This window comes from Temnothorax nylanderi, unplaced genomic scaffold (assembly GCF_030848795.1).
Source record: "Temnothorax nylanderi isolate EJ_2023f unplaced genomic scaffold, tnyl_v1.0 TNYL_tig0180_pilon, whole genome shotgun sequence".
Classification (NCBI taxonomy): domain Eukaryota; kingdom Metazoa; phylum Arthropoda; class Insecta; order Hymenoptera; family Formicidae; genus Temnothorax; species Temnothorax nylanderi.
Genome location: NW_027249242.1, coordinates 253,023 through 270,024, shown reverse-complemented (window position 1 = coordinate 270,024; position 17,002 = coordinate 253,023). Strand labels below are relative to the sequence as shown.

Below are 17,002 nucleotides of genomic sequence, written 5' to 3'. Positions count from 1 at the left end.
CATGAGACACTAGACTTAAGATTGCAGTCCTCTTAATACTAGAGGACACTGATTTCCGATATTCACCCGGAATAAAAAAAAATTATTTATTTCGAAATTTTATTACTATTTTATAACTAAATTTGTTTCTTAAGATGCAGTCTATGATTATAAATATTTTCTCGTATTTGAAAAACACACTTACCTTGGTGGGATTCGAACTCGAGACCTCTGGATCGTGAGCCAACTGCCTTACGTGGTAGACTACTTCTTAATTTGATGTAAGTGTTATATATAGTCTACATATGTCATAACCAGCGCAAATATATAATTTTCCAAAAATCATCTTAAGAAACAAATTCAGTTTAAAAAGAGTAATAAAATTTTGAATTGAATATATGATATAATATTTCTTAATGTCTCGTGTGGTGCAAGTGTGGTGAAAAAGGGAACTTGTCTTTTTAAGTATACTGTTGAAACAACACGCATAAGTTAAAATCAGCTTTAAGTATTACCTTTATAAAAAGTAAAGTTAAAGTATATTTATAAGTATTACGTTTGTTAAAAGTAAATTTAAAGTATATTTGCGACTTGCTTATAAAGTTTTTATTGAGGTTAATAACTTAAAGAAAACTTTACGCTCGGCTGTCAGTATACTATTAGTCTACTATTATACTATTAGTATACTATTATTACGGCTAGTATACTTTATAATACTTTAAAATACTTTAAGTAACTTTAAAAAACTTTAAGTAAACTTAACTTAAGTTAACTTTATGTATTTATTTTCAATAAATATGCACTACACTAATTATCATAAAAAAGTAGTTTTATTTATATAAAAATATATATATACATATACATGCATATATAGGTTTTATTATGAATTTTATTTCGTGTGCCAATTATCTCTGCGAATTATCTCTGCCAATTATCTCAGAAAGTATTGATCCTAGGAGGAGAAGTTTTTGAAGTCAGCCTTCGGATAAGGGAAATTAAGGTGCTTTCTAACTTTTCTTTAGGCAATGCGATGCAGGTGCTCTATTCAATATATAACTCTTTTACTATATTTTTCTTCAAACTCTTATTTTTTCCTTTTAAGGGGATCCTATAGCGAAGGCCGAACTTCCTCGATGTCGATAATGTCAACATTTCTAATCCTGTTTTCTATGTTATATATCTATATCTGTCCTTGTCTAACGAGAGGCATCTGTCCTTGTTCGATTGCTGTGCCATCTCTCGCTACACGCAATACTGCTTATCCTATCAACCTACATGTGCCTTTACATTAATAAAGCTGCGTTAGTGAAAATCTTTTTTTCTAGGCTTTGAATCTTAGTTCTATTTGCACGATATTGTTCCTACATGTTGTCCCTAGTGCAATTGGGTATCATTTTGTATATATAAACTGCAGTATTTTTGTTTAAGCAAATATTGTCGTCAGGTGACAGCTGTATGTGCCCAAATTTTTAATTTTTTTTCGTTTCTGATATGAAATCGTGTGTCCTGCACTAGATTTTTGTGCGTACTTTAATTCTGTACAAGAATTTTGCAATTCTGTAAAGCCAATTCAAAGATTTCTTTTAATTAAGAAATATCGGTAACTACTGCCACTATAGGATCCCCTTAATACTAAATATTTACCGATATTTATTACAATTATAAGATAAATTATACATTTATTGTTTCAAGTACACTTGCAGACAGTTTACAGAAGGCGTTCAAAGTGTCTACCTTGAACCTGATTGCATTCATGACACCGTCGTAATATTGATTGTCGGACTCTATCGAACATTCGAGGTCATGTTGCGGCCAACTGTAGCGCAGAATGCAATCAGGTTCGAAGTAGACACTTTGAACACTTTCTGTAAACTGTCTGCAAGTGAACTTGAAACAATAAATAAATAATTCATCTCATAATTGTAATAAATGTCACCTAAGACCTGTATGCGCGGTCGCGTAGCTCCTAAACGACGCGTCAGAGAACATGAGTTGCTTTACAGAAAATGGTCCTCTTTACGAGATCTATTGTTCCTCAGAGTTTGTCGCAGAGGTTCTGAATCACCCTATATACGAAATATTTGAAGTGTGTATTACATATAAAAATAAAAAAATTATTTTCTATATACATGTACTAAAATATTCTTATTATACTAAATTATTCTTACCTTCAGATTAAAAGAATTTACAAGTATTCATTTAATAAGAAAACTGTTATATTGTTAATACATAAAAAAATCATGTAATTCTTTCTAAAAAAAGGCATGTTAAGTCGATAGTCGAATTTATTGTTGCCGCTTTTCCGCGATGCTGATTGGTTTTCTCGCTGCGCTTACTTCATTTGCAACTGTTATCGTATATTTTGACAGTTGTGTGTATCAAGAAATTAATAGTGTAATAGTAATAGCATAATGTTAAAGCTAAATAGCGCGCGCGAAGCGCGCGTCTGTGGTGCTAGTCTTATTGAAAAAATTTCATTATATGTTAATAGTTTGTAAATATATCAAATTATATGTTCTCACCACATGCTATTCTCCAAGTACAATTTGATATGTGTTCTAGAAAGACAATTTCGTTTCCATTTAAACCATCTTTTTCTAATTTTTGTGTAAATCTTATAGATTGTTCAACAAATATATTAAAGAAATTTTTCAACATGTGTGAACTAAATGTTGGTGCAGTCATTTTCTGCATTCGAGTCCATATAGATTCTGAAATAATTATTATAAAAGGCTAAAAACAATATATAATAAACAATATCACAATATTTAAAAGAGAATAGTATTAGAGATATAAAGAAATGGTTCAAGAAATTGGCGTTGCTAACAGTTAGTATTAAATCATACATAGGGTGCTACGAAAATTTTGCAATATGCAAAACCAATACATCTATTGGACGGAACGGGACGGAACGGGAGCCTTGTTGCATTCAAAAAAGCGTTCAAAATTAGAAATCGCATCGAGATCTTGCCTGCAGTACATTCCGAGCAAACAGCGAGGAAAGATTAAAAAATATTGTCGTGAACAAAAGAGTACCGTACGAGTATTCGTTATAACTTTTTATGTGGTTTGTCTGTAGACAAGTGTGTAAAAGAAATGTCTCAAGCTTTGGAGAGAAGTTGCCCACATTGGACGACGAATTTCCGATGGTATATACAAGCAGGTTAAAAAAAGAGAGTTTATTCTCAAGAATGACTCACGCACAGGCCGGCCGGCAGAAGCTGTGACGTCAGAAAATATCGCGGCAATAGAAAAAACTACTGCAAGAAAGTAGACGTATCACCTACAGGCAGATAGAGGAGCTTATCCAGATTGGTGCACCTACAGTTCGTCGAATGCAAGGTCGCAACTATTTTACTTGTGACAACTGCGATTCAGATGATGAAAAATAAAGTTTTGCGTTTTTCCTTTCATTATATTAATTTTTAAGCGATAAATAAATAAGAAATCAAATAAAAAATGATTTTTTTTTTTCAGGTCGATTACAACACAGTGAAATTTTTTGTTCACCAGATTTCGATTAATTTGTATTTAAGAAGCCCAAATTTAACATTTAAGTCGATTGATGTCGATATTCATGCATTTTTTACCTTAATTTTACCTGTGTTGCACATCACCCCAAGAAAATTTGAAAATGCTAAAACAGACGTTTTTGAAAACTCGAAAAATTTTTAGGAAAAATTTAAAATTTTGAAAATCTAATCACGCAGAATTTTAGTATTTTACTTCCTCTACATTATACAGCCATGATATATTCAAGAATTTGATTTTTGGATATGTTTCCGAGCAATGCGTGAAAGTGTTGCACATCACCCCACATAACCCTACTATTATGACATGCCAACAAAGTTACAGAGCAAGGTCTGGCTCTTTGAAGACGAGGATACACCAATGGAAGTCTGAAATCCCGATTTGTAAAAAAAAAGAATGATCGCAGTATTCTTAGGAAAACGTGGCCTCATGCAACGTGTTGTACTAGAGTCACAGTGCATAGTAACCGTTTTTCCTGATATTTATAAGTAGCCAAGAGTGATTCAAGCACTCAAAAACCTGCGATCAAGCTCTCGCCTCGACACTTGGCTTTTCCACCATGACAACGCATCGGCATAAATCGAACGAAGACTACTGTGACCTTTTTGGCGAAATCTGGACTAACCCTACTCTGTCACCCTCTATACAGTCCAAACTTTGCCTCTTGTGACTTTGGATTGTTTCCTGAAGTTATAAAACGGCTATAAAAGGGCAGGCAATTTTCCAGCGACAGCGAGCTTTTGGCAGTATGGGACCACCGACGAGATACTATTATACAAACCGATCTTACGGGAGTTAGTGTGACTTGAAAAATTACTCATGGTAACACATATGATAAGTTCTGTTTTATTTTTCACGCCTTATATTTAATGTACAAATCTTAAGGTTTATACATTTCTGATGATAAAACAGTGTCAGAAATGTACACATCTTTATAAGATTTGTACATTTCTGTTGATAGATTTATGTTCGGAACAGCCAAAATAGTCGATAATGTCAGTCTTCAATTACCTCCGAGGCTCTTTTGGTAGTCACGAAAATTTACTCAGGATTGTCAGTCTTTAACAGTAGCTCGTGGTGGGCCGATCTCGCGGAGGAAATCTGGCAACGTTGGTTCACCGACTGGCTTCGCCATATGGAAAAGTGTGTTTAATGTGGCGGAGTCTACTTCAAATGAATGTTGAAAGGTATAGTAGTGTTGCAAAACTTCTGTAGCACCCTATGTATTGGAAATTATAATTAATATAAGTAAAATATAGTATAAAAGTAAATATATATATATCCATAATATATTTACCTATGGTGCATTCTTAATATGTTATAAGTAGGACATTATTTATGAAGTGATCCATCTCAAAAGACCCCGCACGATTTATATGAAAAAAAACGTTTTCGGTCAATTTTTTTGAAATTTTAATATGTTGTAGAACTTGTGTATTTGATAAAAAGTAACAAATTTTATTAACTTTTTATGATTAGTTTCTGAGTTACAGGCATTTGAAAGTAGCATTCACCCTTCAGTGTTATTTTTGCAAACATATAACTTAAAAAAATCTAGGACTTGGTTAGTGGAGCGAGTGTGTTGTGCATGCGTGTGAGAGTTGCGGATAAATTAGGCGAGAGTTTAGAGGGAAACAGGAGTCGAGGTAGGCGTTAATACTGAAGAAAATACTGAAGGCTTAGTAAGAATAAGGGAACAGGATATTCAAGGGCAAATAATAAACAGTAAAATAGTAGAGGCAAGGTATAATACAAAGTACAAAGAGATAGAGGCGAGCAACAAAACACCGAGTTATTTATTAAAACCGAACTTGGATAAAGTAAAAATAGGAGACGAGATTAGAGCGATGGTAAAATTGACTGGCGAAAATAGGAAGTTTTATAAGCGTTTGTTAAGCGTTTACGTGAGCGTTTACGGGAGTTTGTTGAGCGTTTGAAAACGGCCAGTAATCCGTTTGCAAAGCGTTTGAAAAGCGGAAATTGCATCGCTTTAGGGTTCTTCTTGCGGTCGAAGAATAATTAACTGTGATTGGCCAATTTTTACGACTTACGACCTACAATACATCCATTGTAGACCGGGCCTAAAACATTTAGAGATCCTCTGTTAATAAGTCGAAAGCGTTTGCTTTCATCATTGGAAACTGCGTGCAGCCTCTATTGAGCGTTTAACAAGCGTTTACTCTTGTCGTTAGAAGAAACGGCGTAAAGAGCGTTAAATGTTAAAATCTGCTTTTCGCCTCGCAGGGGGTCTGCTTATATACGCGGCTGGATGTATTTTAAACGCGAGAAAGATGCGCCGCCTAGCGGCATTGTTAGAAGAACGTTTGCTGAACGGAGGGAAAACGCTTGTGTTACGGAGTCGGGAAAAGCGTTTCTTGGGCGTCTCCAAGCCGTTTACGTTAACGCCTTACAAATCGTTCACTGCGCCTCTACAATTCGCCATCGGAAGAGCGTTTGCTGAACGGATTGAAAACGCTTGTCTTACGGCGTTGGGAAAAGCGTTTGCTAAACGTTTGAAAAATCTGACAGCAAACTCTCTGCACGCAGCGTTTATTGAGCGTTCTCTGAAAAGCGTTGCCTCAGCATTTTAGAACTTTCATGAAACGTTATATACAGCGTTTTATAAGCGTTCTGGAAGCCTTCAAAATCCAACGGCGTTGTGTAAGCGTTCTTATAAAGTTTGAAAGCGTATAAACTCTCAAAAAACCCTCATTGAACGGTTGTCAACGCTTTATAAAGCTTCTTAATTTTCGCCAGGGTTAAGGTGCGGCAATTTCGAGGACGCAAATAAATACTGGCTTGACGAAGAAGATACGAAGTGTAGATTCTGCAAGTCAGGTAGGGACAATTTAGAGCATTATATAAGCGAATGCAACATCACAAGTATGTGGTTTGAGAATTTAGGTAGGAATAACGGAGAACGATTAGAGAATATATGCGATGACAAATTTAGAATGGAAAAAGGAAAGGTGCTAAATAGATTATGGAAAAGGAGAGAGGAATACTACAAAAAAGATAACGGTTGTAAATAATAATAATGTAAATAATAATGTATTGCGGCTTGTTTGTAAAGAAGAATGTTGTTTGATGTGTGGATGGATGTGTGAGTTAAGTGGAATTGTAAACCAAGTCCTTTCTTGGCGTATAGCTGAAATAAAGACACATATAAAACTTAAAAAAATCTAAATACACGATTACAGAGATCACTTAATACTGTAACCTTTTTGTCTAAAACATTTTTTCATATACCTCACGGTTTCAGAGACATTCACTCGCAATCAAATACATGCTGGAATTTCTTTCAAGGGGTTGTTTCAACCTCTAAACAAACTTCGAAGCCTATAAAAAAAAATACGTGTTATTTTTCTCTGCTCTACAACATATCCAAAGCCCATGAAAATCGATGAGAGACCGGTGAGTTCCAAACGTTCCCTTGTAAGTCTATAAAAATAGGGTGCATGATTTTTATTCAATTAATCCATATTGCATTTTTTCTATGAAAATTTATGGCTTTTATTCATGTTTTTACTATATTAACAGTTATTTGCTATATTAAGTGCAAATTCATGTAGACAAATGTACGGACGGTCTTGTAAATGTCAATTTCAAATGCCAATAATTCAGAAACTAATTATAGAAAGTTGATGTAATTTAAAACTTTTCATCAGGGACACAAGTAGGTACTACACATATTAAAAATTCAAAAAAATTGACCAAAAACGTTTTTTTCATATAAATCGTGCGGGATTCTTTTCAAAATTTTCCAATTATGCTGAAATTTGCACAAATTGTAGTCCTATTAAAACTAAAATCATTGTCCAAATTTTTTGACCCTTGTCCAATGGATTGTCTACTTACAGGGGCTTGAATTTTTATCATCTGGGTCGTCGCGTCCAACGTTAAATTAGGTACTACAGTTCTAGGATCTAGATTAATTTAAAAGATATTTCTCAGCTACAAAGCATGACGGTTTTCCTAAAATTCTCTCTATCTCGAAAACTAAAAGTCGGCTTAATCCTGATCCTGGAATAGTTTTAAAGGGAAAGAATCCTACTTTTTTAAGATTTTTTTCGAAGAAAATCGAAGAGGTCTAAAGAGAAAAATCTTTTTTTATTTTAACCTTCAAAAATCTCAAGTAAGATTTGACTTTTTAAAAAACTGATTTTATATATAACATTAAAGGACGTACAAAGACTTTTTAAAATCGCTACTTGTTTTTTAAAATTGGAGTAATTTATTGGAATTTATCGGCGTTTGAAGTTGGACGCGACGGCCCAAATAATAAAAATCCAAGCCCCTGTAAGTAGACAATCCATTGAACGTGAGTAAAAAAAATTTGGGCAATGATTTTAGTTTTGATAGGACTACAATTTGTGCAAATTTCAATATAATTGGAAAACTTTGAAATTTTGAGGTGGATTACTGCATAAATAATGCCCCAAATGTAGCTCTAGAATATAAACGGTTATGAAACAATAATAAAACAAATTTTAATTACTCTTTTTAATTAATTACAAAGAAAGCCACTAATTAAATAGTTATAAAAAGCACTTAGAGTTTAGTGTTTTCTTGCTTATTGTAAATATCATCTTACTAGGAGCAGTGAACATTCCCATACCAAATACTGGTTGAAATAATTTATAAGCCATATTTTTATCCATACAATTTCTGCTGTGTAAGATAGTCTGCAATATCAAAAGATTATTAATTTTTTCACTGAATTGTAGTAACATGCGCGCGTTTGTTTCGTTCACGTAATTAACATATATTTTATCAATTGTAAATCAATTTGTGGTTAGTTAACGTGAATTACAAATATATTATATATACATATATATGTATAATTGATGTAAAGTAGTTTTAAGTAGCTACTTATTTAGATATACTAGGTGCGCAACTAAGTTTCCGGGTTTCACACATAGATGGCACCAATAACACATGTACTCGACTTACATGTCTGAAGTTGTCTGAAGTTATAGCTTGGACATCTGTTAACAATAACCAGTCGTTATATAAACACATATCGCAACGCAAAAATATTTTTTCTAACAACGGAGATGTCGAGTTTTGTGCCAAATAAACAGCATTTGCGGGAAGCTTTGCTTTTCTGCTTTAACTTGAAAAAAAATGCAGCTGAAGCACGTCGTTTGCTTGAGGAGGCCTACGGCGAACATGCACCATCGAAAACTACCTGTGAAGATTGGTTTAAACGCTTCAGAAGTGGCGATTTCGACACTGAGGACAAGGAGCGCTCCGGAAGACCAAAAACAATTGAGGACGCCGATCTGCAAGCGTTATTGGATGAAGATGATACGCAAACACAAGATCAACTTGCGGAGGCATTAAACATGACTCACCAAGGTATTTCCAAACGTTTACATGCCATGGGAAAAATTCAAAAGGAAGGAAAATGGGTGCCGCATTAGTTGACTGACAAGGGAACCTCGCGAAGTGGAAAATTCTGATTTTAATGAAACTTTCCACACATGTAGGAGTAGTAAAAAGATGAATTTAGATATTTTTTGTAGCGGCCCAAAAACGGTTTTAAGGGGTGAAACCACTGCTCATATGTAGAGCGGTTTTTTGCTTTTCTCGATATATTTCGAAAAATATTCGAGATATCAAAAAATGTTTCAAATAAAAGTTTTATAGTAAAATCTCCTCTATTCAACAACATTAACAAAATTTTGAAAAAAAAAGTTTTGTTTAAAAAATTATTTTTAAAAAATATTATATTAATGTTGTTGAATAGAGGAGATTTTACTATAAAACTTTTATTTGAAACATTTTTTGATATCTCAAATATTTTTCGAGATATATCGAGAAAAGCAAAAAACCGCTCTACATATGAGCAGTGGTTTCACCCCTTAAAACCGTTTTTGGGCCGCTACAAAAAATATCTAAATTCATCTTTTTACTCCCCCTACATGTGTGGAAAGTTTCATTAAAATCAGAATTTTCCACTTCGCGAGGTTCCCTTGTGAGAGACAGATGGAAAATCGAAGAGCCACTTCCGAAATTTTGCTTTTGCGGCATGAAAGAAAGAGTTTTCTTCATCAAATTGTTACTGGCGATGAGAAGTGGATATATTTAGAGAATCCCAAACGCAAAAAATCGTGGCTTTCACCTGGTGAAGAATCAACATCGACGGCACGGCCAAATCGTTTTGGAAAGAAGACAATGCTCTGCGTTTGGTGGGACCAGAAAGGAATCGTGTACTATGAGCTGCTGAAACCGGGCGAAACTGTCAATGGGCATCGCTACCGACAACAACTGATCAATTTAAACCATACATTGCTCGAAAAACGGCCAGAATGGGACACGAGACACGAACGAGTGATATTGCAGCACGACAACGCTCCGTGCCATCGCAGTTCCATCGTCCAGGACACCATCAAAACGCTGAAATGGGATCTGCTACCGCACCCGCCGTATTCGCCAGACCTGGCGCCTTCCGATTATCACTTGTTCCGGTCGATGGCGCATGGCTTGGCTGGGCTACACTTGACCAATTTCGAAGAAGTGCAAAATTGGTTGGATGAATGGTTTATTGTCGCGGTATTCATGTATTGCCAGAGAGATGGCGAAAATGTATAGCTAGCGAGGGACGATACTTTGAATAAACCATTTTTTGTATTTCTCTTGAAATTTTCCATTTTTTATTGATCAAAAAAACCCGGAAACTTAGTTGCGCACCTAGTAGTAGAAGCATTATGTTACAGTGAATGTTTTTCTTTACTTTTGCGTCATCTGGTTCGTATATTACAATGATTAACTTGCTGCCCAACCAAACTTGGAAAGGAGATGAGTAATCTTCTGTTATCTTGAATACATAATCCAGAAGTTCTGAAAATAATATATCTAATAGAAATACTTTTTCATGAGATTACTTATTTATAGATATGTCATTATTACAGAAATATAGATTACGTATATTCTAATTGTACATAATATCCCACCCTGATGAAAAAATTTCTCATATTTTCTCGGAAATTTTGAAAGAATTAAAGACTAATAAAAAATTCTGAAAAAAATATATAAATAAAATTACTCAGATACTTTCAGAAATAATTTGTTTGAAAGTCAAACCGAAATATTTCGCGTGTTATTAAACGCTCGAAATGCGTAGCCCGGCCACGTTCGTCGTGAGCCGTGATCACGCGCCTCGAAAAGCGTCGCGCGCGATGATTCGTCGAGGCACCGCACCTCGGGAACACGTGTTCGACGCGCGAGCATTAGAAATCCTGTAAAGAAAAAACAACGCTGGAAAATAAAGTCACGCTCCCCGCGATTGGCCGAATACTCTCGTTCTCCGGTTTTGCACGGCGCGACCGCCGAATAGCCTATCGGAGCAGGCAGAAGACGTTGAATCGTCGGCTCGTTCGTACGGGAGCTGGCGATCTTTCATAAAAGCTCGTGTCGTTCGTTGTTCTGCGGCATTGAAATTGAACATTATTCGCGTGCGCTGAAACTTGTGTGAGACTGAAACTGAATATTGTCTGCGCGCGGTAAAAGTTGTATTGTGATTCCGAATATTGTTGCGTGCGGTAAAATCTGTGTGAGTTGACGCCCGTATCACTGTCGCGCTCGTCCTCGGCCTCGCGATCAAGATCTCCGCCGGCCGCGAGCAAGATTTCCGACTGCAAGATCTCCGACTTCAAGATCTCCGACTTTAAGATCCGATTCGCGGAACGGCCGAGTCATAAGGACGGATCCGAAGATCTCCGCGTGTACGCGAATTGCTCCGGGCGTCGCCTTGCTCCACCTTGTGCACGAAAATAAACGTTTTTGTTAACAACGACACGAACTCTCAAGTTTCTTTTCCGCTCACGATCCTTCAGCGAATCTGAGGATTTGCGCAACCGACTGTCTTCGCGCTCATCTCTGAGCGTATCCCGGCAATTCAATCGGGACGATCTCGTCGAAATCGGCTCCCGAACATAATTGAATGGGGATTTTCGGAATATTTCAGTGTCCATATGTATGAAAATTTCTGATAAAAAGTGTACAGATTTTCTCAAATTTCTATAAAGGTACATGTTGGCGGGAAAAATCTGAAATATTTTCTTATTTAATCCGAAATTTTTCGAAAAACGTTCCAATTTGTATAAATAAATCTGAAAAATTCTGAGCAAAGTCTGAAAATTTTTATAGACATTTTTATTAATAATATAAAAAATTCTGAGACATTTTTCCACCAGGCAGACAGCATACAAGTCCAAAACATAAGACGTCTTATGTCGCGACATGATGCTGTCCGGGATATAAGAGTGATTCAAAAGGTTACTGCCAAGGAGCTTAAGGAGCGTATAAAGGGGTCAAAATAGAACAATTTTTGAAAAAGGACCTTTGTTCCCCGAAGTAATCCTGAGTCAGTACAAGCCTTTGAATGTATGGAATAATGTACCAATGAAATAGTGTGTGTGTGCTACTCTTCCACTACCTTTATTATGTTTTTATTAAGGTTTTCTTAAGGATTACATTAACTTACAAACTAAATTTACAAAAAGTATTCGAATTGGCAACCTCCACATTCAATGCAAGCATTGCATCGTCGAACAAAATTCTGGCGCACTCTGTCAAATACCTAATAATTTTTACGACGTTAAAATTAAAATATATTACTTCTAAAAAATCTTTACTGATATTTTTCCAAAGAAAAAAGCAAACATAAAGAATTAATTCTTTATGTTCTAAGAAATATTAATATTTCTTAGAAACCGTAAGAGGCTTAAGGGGATGCTGGAGTGACGGCCAAACTTCCTCGATGTCGATAATGTCAACATTTCTAATTTTGTTTTCTCTATATCTGTCTTTGTCTAACGAAATGACATCTGTCCTTGTTCGATTGCTGCGCCATCTCTCGCTACACGCAATACTACTCCGCACGCATACATACATATGAGATTTTCAGACAAATTCTCTTATACTAAAGCTTCTAGGCTCATTTCTGAAAGCACAACATTGTTCTTTTTTGTAATCCCGAGTGCGCTGTATGCTTATTTTATACGTACTGTGACGTTGCAGTTTCGCTGCATTGTGGCGGCGCCCCGCCGCCGTCACAAAGCGCGGGTTTTCGATAATTATTCGTTTCGCGCCCGAGGACGGTTCACAGAGTCAGAGCGAGAGATCTCCAGGGGCATAATTATAATTGCGTTTCCGTATTTTGATCCTTTCTTTTGTTATTTTGTATTGATACGTGGCGCCTCACCGAGCTGAGACTGGAGTTCCCGAGGAGATGCAGCGGATCCTAAGGTGCTGAGTCGACCGAAGGGAATCGAGCCAAAATATCGATTGACGCGAGCGGACCGCGGCGAGACTCGCCGGCCGGCGGGCGCAAGGGAGCGCGGAAGGACACGCGCGCGGCGCGTGATACGGTGACTGACGGACCCGTAGAGGCAGGACCCCGGGACGCCGGGGCGGAATGAACTTCGCCTTCCCTCCTCACCTGCAAAAAGGACTCCGGGATGGATGGCCACCATTCCCGGACCGAAACGAGAAACACGGGGACATTAGCGTCTCGTCCCCTACCGGGAAGGATCCCGGCGAAATCATCGTGCGCGCGAGGAAACCTTAAGCGCCCTGCGGGAGCCAGAATTGTCGGCCCTGCGCAAGGATACGTCGCGAGCTTGCGGGCTCGCCCCTAATTGGTCCGCGCGTTAGCGTCGAGCGGCTGCGTACGTGCGGGGTGGGGCGCGCAATCGATTCCGCCATCGAGCGAAATTTCGGGATAACTCCTGCCTGGATCGTCCTCGACAGCCGATACACGCGTTGAAACAGTCTGTTTCGAAATCGACTAAGCGACGATTTGAAATAAGCGCCGTAATACCGGCTCAGACGTCGCGAGCGCGATCGGGAAAGGCGCGACGATTAACGAGCGCGACAACGGTGAAGCATCGGCCCTAGCAACCGTTTTGTTTTATTATTCGTCATCTTCTTCTTGTGTTGCCTGATCGTTTTCGTTCTCGCGGGTTTTTTGGAATCGACATCGAAAAAGAAAAGGGAGTGAGGCGATACAGATTGAGTGCGCGTGACGTTTATTGTGCTGTTCGCATCCCGGAGCGAGGAGACGTTTTTGGAATCATCGAGCGGAGGACGGAGTTTCAACGGAACCGTGGCGGCGGGGATCGACGGAGCCGGACGGGACGCTCTGACCCCCCGACTTTTACATCCTGCCTAATTACTCCTAACTGATGTGACATCGAGACGCCCAAGAGTTCTAGCATCGTTGCTTCCGACCTCGAGAGGAGCCTCAGGTTTGATTTGCTCGATCCGATTGCAGCGGTGATTCGAGTGACGGTTATGCGGCGGTCCTGCAATTATTTACCGCGCGGCTACGTCGGCTACGTGGTCGACGTGGTGCTAAATATTCGCGCGCACGATCTCAGTTTCTTCTCATTGCGCGTATCCATGTATGAGTGACCCGGTATGTTCCCTATGCGTACGTGCATTATTTCTTTTTGACATTGTTTCTATGCAGGCGATTCCGTTATTTTTTCATTGCGTGAAGTTCACCATATACGAGTATTTTCATATGCGAACGAACGTGAGTTAATTATCTCTTGCGAATGTTACATGTTTATCCCGGCGCTGTTCACGGTAATTCGAGATTCCTTGCGTATACTGACGAGAAGGTTGTGAGAAGAACGGAGATTCGCTTCGAACGAGATATCCGCAGATTACCGCGAGGGCTTTGCGATCAACACGAAGTTGATGCAATGCGTGGCAACACGATGTTGCGAGATTACCGCGAGGGCTTTGCGATCAGCCAGGATTACCGCGGGGTTAGCTGAGAATTCAGGCCTTTTACGTGGTGATGAACAGCACGAGGCTGTATGCGAGATTTCGAAGGACTGTTGACATACGCTACTCTGATCTGAGAACTGCGACCATTGACTTACGCTATTCTGTTGATACCCGCGACTATTTGATACACCGCTTTTGAGATTACCGCTATTTCCTTGATAACCGCTCAGCTCAACGAGATCATCTGTGCACCATTCATCCTTGCGTTCTACGTTCCTGTGACCTGCGCGTTAGACATCCTTGTTCTGCGCGCCATTCATCCTTGCGTTCTACGTTCCTGTGATCTGCGCGTTAGACATCCTTGTTCTGCGCGCCATTCATCCTTGCGTTCTACGTTCCTGTGATCTGCGCGTTAGACATCCTTGTTCTGCGCGCCATTCATCCTTGCGTTCTACGTTCCTGTGACCTGCGCGTTAGACATCCTTGTTCTGCGCGCCATTCATCCTTGCGTTCTACGTTCCTGTGATCTGCGTGCCTTTCATCCTTGCGTTCTACGTTCCTGTCGTCCTTGCGATCTACCTTGTCAACTATTGCCATACCTAATCTCTATTCTCACTCGGCGCAACACGAATCAGTAACATCACACAACACAGTCCGTCGCGAGATTAACTCGATTTTCTTGGCGAGTATCGTGACGATTCTCTTGGCGATTCTCCTGACCCTTGGGGCAACGGCGAGGAGCTTCCAGGGAGAGCAGAAGAACGGTGAGGTTGCCTCGGTAATATTCAGCATGTAAAGCCACGATACCGCCCTCCGGGTTGCGCTCTCGCTCGGGAATAATTCAATGTCGACGTGGCTCGCCGACCAGGCGTAGATTTCGCGATCGAGAACAATAGCGAAGGGCACCGGAATGGTCTCGTGGCCAAGGGATCTTGACCGAAAGTTGGGAGCCTCTGGAGATCGCGGCCGATGCGTCGATGACGAGTTCCGATATCGGGAATTCGCCACTTCTCGCGACCTTCGCGTTCGCGACCGCGCGTTTCCTTGTGCGACGTAACTCGCACGGTCGGGACTTAGATTCCACACGCGGCAGTAATGGCGTTCGCATATTTCATGTTCGGCAATTTCGTGCATTAGGATATTCGCGTCAGAGTATCATTCGCGTTCGGTTATTTTTCGCGTTGAAGTAATTGCGTTCCGCTGGTACTTGCGTTGAGATATTATTCGCGTTAGATTCCTAATTGCACTTGGTCGTTTCTCGCGCTGGAATGAGTGCGTTCAGAGATTATTCGCGTTGGAATGTTCCTCGCGTTCGGTGGATTTTGGCGTTAGGATGTCAAGTGCGTTAGAAAATAATCGTTGGGCTGTTTCCTGCGTTAACGTATGATTCGCGGTGACTTATTATTGTGTCCCGTTTGATTTTCGCGTGCGAGTGATTGCGTTCAGCCCGTGTTTGCGTTAGGATACGATTCGCGTTAGAATGGCATTCGCGTTCATTATTGCGTTCCTCCGTCGCTCGCGGTAATTTCGTGTTTTCGCGTTAGTTATAGTATTTTGCGTTGTTACTCGCGGTAATTTCGTGTTCTCGCGTTAGTTCTAGCACCTTGCGTTGTTACTTACGAGAATTTCGTATTTTCGCGTTACCCGTGTAGAAATGTTCATAAGGCTCTAATAAGGGCCCGACTAGCTGGCCTGAATATAAATCAGGGCCTTGTAAGGCAAAATGATAAGGCCCTTATATGGCATGTAACAAATTGTTTACAAGGCCCTTATAAGGAAAGTTTTTCAGGCCCTTATAAGGAAAGTTTATCGGGCCCTTATAAGGCAAGTTTTTCGGGCCCTTATAAGGAAAGTTTTTCAGGCCTTGATAAAAAGGCCTTATTTCGACCAGAATTACAATTCATGCTTTCTTAAGGCCTTCCAGAGAAAATTTTAATATACTGGTCAGCGACATCGGTCCAATGCTAGGGTGAGTGCACCAGTGAATGAACAGTATTACGTTTTTCTCGAAAAAATAAGGTGTCAGTGTAGTCTTTAGTTTCCGCACTTTTTTGAAGCGGAATTTATGTATTGTTATGTAGCAGCATCACTCGTCACATACGTGAAGTTCGCTCGTGAAGAGATATAATAAATTGTTTTCGACGAGAGTGTGCGGCCCATCGCGTGAAATTGATAAAAATAGTAAGTATGATCGCTTCCCCTCTTCACTTATAGGTAATATTATTTACTTAAGAAGTGTCGAACAAGTCATGATATTGTTTTCTCTGATCAATAAGATGCCTAAACCTTCGTTTTGCACAATTTTTATGATCCTATTTAACCTCAAAATACTCTCAAACTCAATGTTTACTTACTGGTTCTGACAACCGCGATTTTTCCAGTGAATGAACTGCACCGTTCATTCATTGGAATATGTAAATCCAGTAAATGAACGACATGAAAACGACGGCGTTCATTCATTGGAATCCGTAATTCCAGTAAATGAACGACATGAAATATTACTTTTGTTATATAACTTTATTGAAAAATGTTTGATAATTATTACTGTTAAGACTGCAGATACCTACTTTATGTATAAAATCTTGCGAAATAAATGATACGTTAATACCTATAACTACTTTATTTGATAGTGTTCATTCACTGGATTTTGCTGTTTATTCACTGGATTGGTCTGTTCAATTACTGGTGCAGAGGCTGTTCATTGATTGGGTCCGAGTGTTCAATTACTGGGGGAACTGCTATTTTC

At 38.9% G+C, this 17,002-nt stretch overlaps 1 long non-coding RNA gene across 2 annotated transcripts in view; it reads right to left on the bottom strand.

Annotated features, from left to right (window-relative positions):
- Nucleotides 1-17,002, bottom strand: part of LOC139778356 (uncharacterized) — a 58,454-nt gene that overhangs the window by 29,879 nt on the left and 11,573 nt on the right. The window contains exons 2-5 of one of the 2 annotated variants that reach the window (XR_011719552.1): nucleotides 14,412-14,997; nucleotides 10,250-10,356; nucleotides 8,105-8,195; nucleotides 2,502-2,690 (exon numbers count right to left, since the gene is read on the bottom strand). This is a non-coding gene — a long non-coding RNA (uncharacterized lncRNA). The remainder of the gene's footprint in view (nucleotides 1-2,501; nucleotides 2,691-8,104; nucleotides 8,196-10,249; nucleotides 10,357-14,411; nucleotides 14,998-17,002) is intronic. The other variant, XR_011719553.1, reaches the window with a different exon arrangement.